General features: G+C 42.3%; 1 pseudogene across 1 annotated transcript; it reads left to right on the forward strand.

Annotated features, from left to right (window-relative positions):
• Positions 1 to 537, forward strand: LOC111157211 (annotated as a pseudogene). The gene has a single exon (XR_002641282.1). The product of XR_002641282.1 is annotated as a 40S ribosomal protein S24 pseudogene (transcript).
• Positions 538 to 8,524: the final 7,987 nt, after the last annotated feature.

An 8,524-nucleotide genomic window follows, 5' to 3' on the forward strand; every position in this document is an offset into this window, starting at 1 on the left:
TTTCTCTCCGGTGCTTGAAGCTTGGGAACCATCATGAACGACACAGTAACTATCCGGACCAGGAAGTTCATGACCAACCGACTACTTCAGCGCAAACAAATGGTTATTGATGTCCTTCATCCTGGAAAGGCAACAGTACCTAAGACAGAAATTCGGGAAAAACTAGCCAAAATGTACAAGACCACACCAGATGTCATATTTGTATTTGGATTCAGAACCCATTTTGGTGGTGGCAAGACAACTGGTTTTGGCATGATTTATGATTCCTTGGATTATGCAAAGAAAAATGAACCCAAACATAGACTTGCAAGACGTGGTCTGTATGAGAAGAAAAAGACCTCAAGAAAACAGCGAAAAGAACGCAAGAACAGAATGAAGAAAGTCAGGGGGACTGCGAAAGCCAATGTTGGTGCTGGCAAAAAGAAGTGAGCTGGAGATTGGACAACAGAAGGAGTAAAGATGCTGCAGTGGCTTTATCTGTGGTGATTGTGCAGATTTTTCATGAGAGGATTAATAAACTAAGAATGTTAAAAAAAATTAAAGAAAATAAAAATAAAAATAATGACCGGGGCACCTGGCTGGCTCAGTGGAGGAGCGTACGACTCTCGATCTCAGGGTTGTGAGTTTGAGCCCCACGCTGGCAACTTAAAAATAAACTCTTTAACAAAATAAAAAAAAAAACAATGGCCATATTAATTTTGCAATACAATCTATTTTAAAATTTACAGTTGAAAACAATATATACTAAAAACATGGGGAAGATGTTAAAATTATATTATTATTAGAGAAAAGCATGATTACAAAGCTACATACAAGAGAGGAGTAAAAGAGTAGTGAAATTTGAATAATGGGATAGGAAATTATTTCTTATTTATACTTTCCTCTATTTTCTAAGTTTTCTACTAGGAATATAGACGAACATTATAAGAAAACTGTTATTTTTCTCATCCGGTGATTAGGAAGACTAGTAACGATATGAAAATTGTTCATGGTATCATGTTTGTAAGAAGGACAAAATCTTGGGGCACCTGGCTGGCTGAGTTGATGGAGTGTGTGGTTCTTCATCTCAGGGCTGAGCTCAAGCCCAACTTTGTATGCAGAGCTTACTTAAAAAAAAAAAAAAAGACAAAATTGTACATAATCATGATAACTATGTAAAATATATGCATGGAGAAAATTGAAAGGTAGTATACCAAGACGGTAACTGGTTTATATTAGACAGGGTGGAGTAATATGTGATTTATGTTCTTTTCTGCATTTTCCAAAACTTCTATAATTTTCATATACGTATATTATCTTTAATGTGTGGAAATTCTCTTAATAAGCAAAAGAAGTACATGGGAGTATTGGGATAAGCGTTAATGATGAGTGTTTTTAAAAATAATGGTTACAGTCGGAAAAGGGCCATTCATCTTAACATCCTCAGAAGAAAAAGACACAGCATGGAATGACTGGCATGGAGAGTGGGTGTAACAGGCAAAATAACGTCCCTCCCCCAAAGCTCTCTACTTCTTAATCCTTGGGACCTGTGATTATGTTATCTCACATGGCAAAAGAAACCTTGCAGATGTAATTAAGTTTTACAAGATGGAAAGATTATCCTAGATTACCCAGTTGGGCTAAATACAATAAAAAGGGGTCATTTAAATTAGAAGAAGAAAGCAGGAGAGGTCTAAGGGATGAGATGTGAGAAGAACTCAACCTACAGTTGCTGACTCTGAAGGTGGAGGAAAGAGACTCCAGCAAAGGAACACAGGCGGCTTCTGGATTCCTCCAGAAAGGAAGGTGGCCCTGCCTGTATCTTGGGGTTTGCCCAATAACCTTCCAAACTGTCAAACAATAAATCTGTGTTGTTTTAAGCACTGGGTTTGTGGAAATTTGTTACGGCACCAAGGGGACATGAATGCATGGGGTTATGGATAGCTAGGGGGAAAAATCTGAGTTTAGCCATTCATTTTAGTGAAAACAAAGTAACTGAGGCAGGAAAGTGAGTTGGAACTGAATAAACAATGTTGTTAATAGCAACATTTTGTACATGTTACATTTTTCCTATGTCATTTGATAGTAAATATTTCAGCCTGTTCTTTGGATGTAATCTGGATGTAAATGGGTAAGTACAGGCTTAAGGCCAAATGATACACCAGAATTGCACTCGTAGGAAAGGGTAGGACAGACTGGGTTGAGTTTCCCTTCTATTTCAATCCAAGTCCCTACTCTCCACTGATCATTAGAGTAATACTTATTCCCTATCTAACCCACAGAATAGAAACTACTTGAACTACGTAGCCAAAAGAAAAAGTATTTTACACATAAAAATAATGATAAAGGCTATACCAATTTACCCGTAAATATTAAATGTATCGGGGTGCCTGGGTGGCTCAGCTGGTTAAGCGACTGCCTTCAGCTCAGGTCATGATCCTGGAGTCCCGGCATCGAGCATTGGGCTCCCTGCTCAGCAGGGAGTCTGCTTCTCCCTCTGACCCTCCCCCCTTCTCATCTCTCTCTCTCTCTCTCTTTCTCTCTTTCTCTCTCTCTCTCTCAAATAACTAAAATCTTTTAAAAAATGTATCACAAGCACTGTACAATATGGAAAATCTGACAAAATAGCTTTTAGTAAGGAAGTCTGTTTTTATACTTGAAATAGGTAAAATGCAGCTTTCTGATGTTTAACTGACACTCAAGTATATCAGAAAACAGGGAGATTCATGTGTTGGCTGTTTCCCTTGCTAGGTGAACTGCAGAAGCTCTCTCACCTTTGCATATCAGATTCCCTGTCTTTTTACATTAAGGGTTGAACATTATCTCTGCAGTCTTCTCCTATCTCTAAAGAAACGTAGGCTGGTATTTGGGGAGCCACAACTATAATTAGCAAAACGAATGAGCGTAACTGTGTTTTTCAACTCCTTTCAAAAATCAGGGTGAACCGATTCAGCGTCTACCTTCCAGGGAGAACAAAATAATTCAAGCATATCACCTCATTAATTTTCGAGGGAAGGGGAAAGTATTTCTGTTCAGAAAACAAGGAGAAAGAAAAAGAAACTGCTAGCTGATTCAATAAATTGCCTCCATTATAAGATGGCAGCGCCAGGACCAAAAAACAGGGTTTCTCAAGCTCCAAAGTCAGTTCTGCACTCTGCCTTTTCCACAGAAGAGTCAGTCAGGGAAATGAACTATGTTTAAGGGGAATGTGTAGGAACACAGGCTCCAGAGCTAATGTTGAAGTACTTCCCCTTCACATGACACGGTCAAAGGATGAAGGTAACATGGGGGTGCAGACTGCACTGCCTCAGGGAACCCAGAGAGAAAAGTGTGTTCTGGGTGGCCTCCCAGTGACGTGAACAGCCACTGAAGCCTGGGGAAGGCCAAGAACGGGAGCTTCGTGAAGCCTGACAGACCTGCCAACTCTGGACAATGGCTGACCTCAGACAAGTTCAGACAAAGTTACATGAGAGCATTTTCAATAAGGTGCCAAGGAAAAATAAACAACAATGTCAAAGCTCCTGTCAAAAAGAACATCAAGTTTAATCTGAATTCACTCTGCTTGTGTCTGTTATTTTGTTCCCCAGAAAAGAGATTGCTAAGACCACCAGAAGATTTCTTCCTGGCTGTCTCTAGCCTGTATCTGTGTCAGCCATGCCATGCTGTACGGATACAGGGAAAGTGTCTTCGCCTCCAGGAGAACTGGTTTCATAACATACTGTGAAGAAGGAGATCCTGAGGAAGGGAGGAGGATGCATTTCTTTTCCTTCAATGACAGGTTAAGGCCTTGGGCTCTCAGAGGAGCCCCAGAATAGGGCTGTCTACGGTTCATAAAGTTTAAATTGCCATAGCTCGATGCCAAAGGCAGGTACGGAAACTCTAATCCACTGAAAGGGTAGAGCTTCCAAGAAAGAGTAAAGGTATCACTCTTTTTCTGCTCATTTCAATCCAAAATGAAGCATGGTCCAAAAAAAAGTACTTTTTTGGTTTGTTTTTTTTTAAAGGCTTTAAAAAAAGATTTTATTATTTATTTGACAGTGAAAGAGAGAGAGAGAGAGAGAGAGAGAACAAGCAGGGAGAGCAGCAGGGAGAAGGAAAAGTAGGCTCCCTGCTGAACAGAGAGCCCGACATGGGGCTCGATCCCAGGACCCCGGAACCATGACTGGAGCCAAAGGCAGATGCTTAACTGACTGAGCCACCTGGGCACCCTTAATAAAAAAGTGTTGACGGGGTGCCTGGCTGGCTCAGTGGGCATAGCAAGTGACTCCTGATCTCGGAGTTGTAGGTTCAAGCCCAACGTTGGGTGTAGAGAGCATTTAAACATAAAATCTTTTTTTTAAAGATTTTATTTATTTGACAGATAGAGATCACAAGTAGGCAGAGAGGCAAGCAGAGAGAGGGCGGGGGGAAGCAGGCTCCCCACCAAGCAGAGAGCCGGATGTGGGCCTCGATCCCAGGACCCTGAGATCATGACCTAAGCTGAAGGCAGAGGCTTTAACGCACTGAGCCACCCAGGCGCCCCTAAAAAGAAAATCTTTTGAAAAAACAAGTGTTGGGGGATTGGGAGTCAAAATACCACACAACACCAGTAACTAGCAAGACAATGGAAACCTCTGTTTTCTGGCAATTTTTGAAAAGCATCCACATGCATTAAGGCTCTGAATTATTTCATGGGTCCATATGCCTTGTCACCCAAAATAGAAACAAATGTAACCCAAAATAGAACATGACCCAGCTGTGCTTCAGGAACCCTTGGAAATTTGACATCATCTTTTAACACTCTCCATGCAACTGCATTTGCTGGGAAGATGAAAAGGGAGGGAAACGAAAGATAAGAAAAGGAGAGAAGTGAAAAGTTTTAAGAGGAAAAACTTACTTTTATCCCCTTTCAAGTTCCCAATTCATTTATAGCACTGAACCTATCTGTTAGAATGTATGTAGACACCGCCAGTCAGCAGAACCGGCCTGGCCTTAGGGTCAACACCGTGGGTAGCAGATATGAAGCTCTTCACAAAACGCAGAAAGCCATTCCTTTTTATTCATGTGCTGCTCGCTCTGAAAGATCGTCATGGAACTGGTTACCCATTACCCACCTACCGCGTCTTCGCTTGTCAGAGATTAGCGAAGCAGTTAATGGAATGCATTTAGGGAAGGGAACATAGGATGGGTGACACAGGACAGTCAAAACCCCCCTCCTCAGGGAACTCACAACCCAATGAAGGAGAAAGAGAGGCAGAAGGTTAAAGGCACAGACTTGGGAGCTGAACTTCCTGGATTTGAACTCTGCATCCACGCATATTAGTGTGTGATTCGGACAACTTCACTAAACCCTCTGTGTCTCAATTTCTTGTTTGTACAATGAGAATAATGATAGTAGCAACTTCATGGGGATTATTATGAAAAGGAGATCAATTAATAGGCAGGGTTTTTATCTGGCCCAAAGCAAGTGCTATTTAAGTGTTAGCTATTATAAGGACAATTGCCAATGGAACTATTAATACTATTTACTGTGACGCTGATTGCCGCCTACCACCACCAGAGAAATGAGAGTCGTTGGTAAGGAAGCCATAAGAAAGGAGCCCAAATGCTACTTGGAAGAGGCAAGAGGGTATACAAGCTTCACAGACGAGGGGACATTCGTGCTGAGTCTTGAAGGATAAACAGGAGTTGGTTGGGCCAAGAATAAGAGAGAAGGCATACCAGAAAAAGGGATGGAAATAGGAGGGACTATGTCACCTTCCAATGTTGGGGAAACGTTGCAAAGCGTGCTCTAGGCAGAAGAGGAGGCCGGTGAGATGGAGAGGAATGGCACGAGAGGCCCTGTCACACCATGAGTCACTGAAGAGATCTAAACAAGGAAATGATACAAACACATTTACATTTCAGAACGATCATCATGGCTGCAAAGGGAGGGCTGGACTAGAGGGGGAGGTAGGGGAGGAGCGGACCAGAGAAATAATTAGGAAGAAGAAATAGGACCTGGTGACTGGCTGAATGTGTGGGATGAGAAAGAAAAAGAAGAGTCCAGGATGATGCCTCAGTGTCTGACTCAAGCCACTGGGTGAGTGGGGGATCGTTAAACCCAAGACGAGAGAGCAGGAGACAGGTGCTGGGAACAGTGATTCTATGGGTTTGGACCCACGGCGCTTACAATCCTGGGGAATCTTCGCATGTAATAAACACTCATGCATTTCAAAACATTAACAGTGCTTCAGAAAAGTGGGATCATACTTTTCCAAATACTTCACAGTGAGCATAAATTATACAATAGGGTGAGGAAAACTTTAAGACAGATATATGAATGGGCTGCCTTCCCCAACTTCCCACTAAATGTCAAACAGACAAAAGAGTGAGGAAAACCAGCACCCGCATGGCAACTGAGAGTTGGCGAAGGTGCTGTTCCTTTCTACTGGAGGTCCCTTCTGAACCCTGCCAACCCCAGCACCTCTTCTGAGTTCATACCAAGTCAGAAATGACAATGCCCGGAATATACTAGGAAGCTTAAATGCCACGCTCAGCCAACACGGTATACTCCATCCTTATTGCTGTTGTGACAAATTCCTACAAACTCAGTGGCTTTAAACAACACAAACTGACTGTCTTACAGTCCTAGGGGTCAGAGGTCTAAAATCAAGGTGTTGGCAGGGCTTCAGGGGAGAATTTGTTTCCTTGCCTTTCCCAGCTTCTAGAAGCCACCTGCACTTTGTCGCTTGTGGAACCTTCCTCCGTCATCAAAAAGTATAGCTCTAACTTCTGTTTCCATCATCCTATCTCCTTCTTTTGACTCCGACTCCTCTCGCATCCCTCTTAGAAACTGTCCCTTGTGATAACACTGGGCCCTTTGAGATAATTCAGGATAACCTTCTCATCTAAACTCGATCATGTCTGTAAAGTCCTTTTTGCTATGTAGAGTATCAGTCACAGGTGCTGGGCATTAGGATGTGGGCCTTTTGAGAGGCCATTATTCTGACTACTACAGGTAGTATTTGCCAGATTTCTTCACTGTAAAGGTGTTTTTTCTTTTCCACATTCATTTCTTTGGAAGTGGATCAGGAAGTCCACTCAAGGACTTCCTTGAGTGGACTCAAGGGAGGAGGGAGATGAAGTTCTGCTTCATAGAACACATACATACATATAAAATTTGGAATTCCTCTGTAAGGAAGATTTGGGTCTTCTCCCTCATTAATTTTTTTCTTTAAAAAAAAAAGATTTTATTTATTTATTTGAGAGAAAGAAGAGTATGTGTGTGCAAGTAGTGGGGAGGGGCAGAGTGGGAGGGAGAGAGAGAGAGAAGCAGACTCTGGGATGAGTGTGGACCCCAACACAAGGTTCAATCCCAGGACCCTGAGATCAAGACCTGAGCCAAAACCAAGAGTCAGATGCTCAACTGACTGAGCCACCCAGGTACCCCTCATTTACTTGTTTCGATCATTTATTTCTCTCAGTATTGACTCGTAGGTAAAAGTCTGAGAAAGGGGCTGGATTAGTACCCAGGAGCACATGGAGAGGGACAACAGTTAATTCATTCACTCAGCAAATATTTGTTGAGCAACTAATATGTCCCAGACTTGGCTGGCTGTGAGTAGTCACATTAAAGCAATCAGTAAGACAGACAAATCACTGTCCTCCTACAGCTTCCATTCTAGTGAATGGTGGTAAATAATAAACAAAGGAAGAAGCAAAGATTGAAACTAAGGGGATGTGTCACTACACAGGTAGCCATTTCAGACTGGGTAGTCAATGAAAACTTCTCAAAGGAGAGGCCTTTTAAGTGGGGATCTGAAAAGAAGAGCTAGCTACACAAAGACCACAGGGAAGGACGTTTCAAAGGAACAGCCAGTACAAAGCCCTTCTGGGAATCTTTCTTCCTTTGAGAATAAATAAACAGAAAAACAGCAAGCACGGGGCCAATGAAAATGTATTGAGAAACAAGGAAGAGATTTGTCATCATAAACACTCAGGGAAAGAGCAAAACTCTACAAATGCTTTCATATAGTAGCCAGAAAACAATGTTGAAAGCCTCCGGCACATTCAAGGAAAATAAGAAAACACGGCCTCAATCAAGCAGGAAGAGGAAGTCAAACGTAACAAGATCGGATGAGCTGCAAGATCGGTCAGCTGCAAGGAAACTCAACAAGAGTCACAACCAAAATGTGCATCAGAGGGAGGAAAGAGATTTGATACAGTAGAACACAAATTCATGAATTGGAAGGAAAAAAGATAAATATTAAACGAGGAGAGAGAGGCCTCTGGGTGGCTCAGTCTAGTTAAGGGTCTGCCTTCGGCTCAGGTCATGGTCCCAGGGTCCTGGGATCGAGCCCACATCAGGCTCTCTGCTCAGCGGGAAGCCTGCTCCTTCCTCTCCCACTCCCCTTGCTTGTGTCTCCTCTTGCTGTGTCTCTCTCTGTCAAATAAATAAAATCTTAAAAAGAGAGCAAGAGAAGAGAAAAGATGTCATATATGGAAGACACTACAACTAACCACACCCCAAAGTGGATTCAACCTAAATATGAAATATTTTGTCCCACGGAAGAGTTTCTACTTT

The sequence above is a fragment of the Enhydra lutris genome, unplaced genomic scaffold (genome assembly GCF_002288905.1).
Source record: "Enhydra lutris kenyoni isolate GAN:26980312 unplaced genomic scaffold, ASM228890v2 scaffoldscaffold53, whole genome shotgun sequence".
NCBI classification, from domain to species: Eukaryota; Metazoa; Chordata; class Mammalia; order Carnivora; family Mustelidae; genus Enhydra; species Enhydra lutris.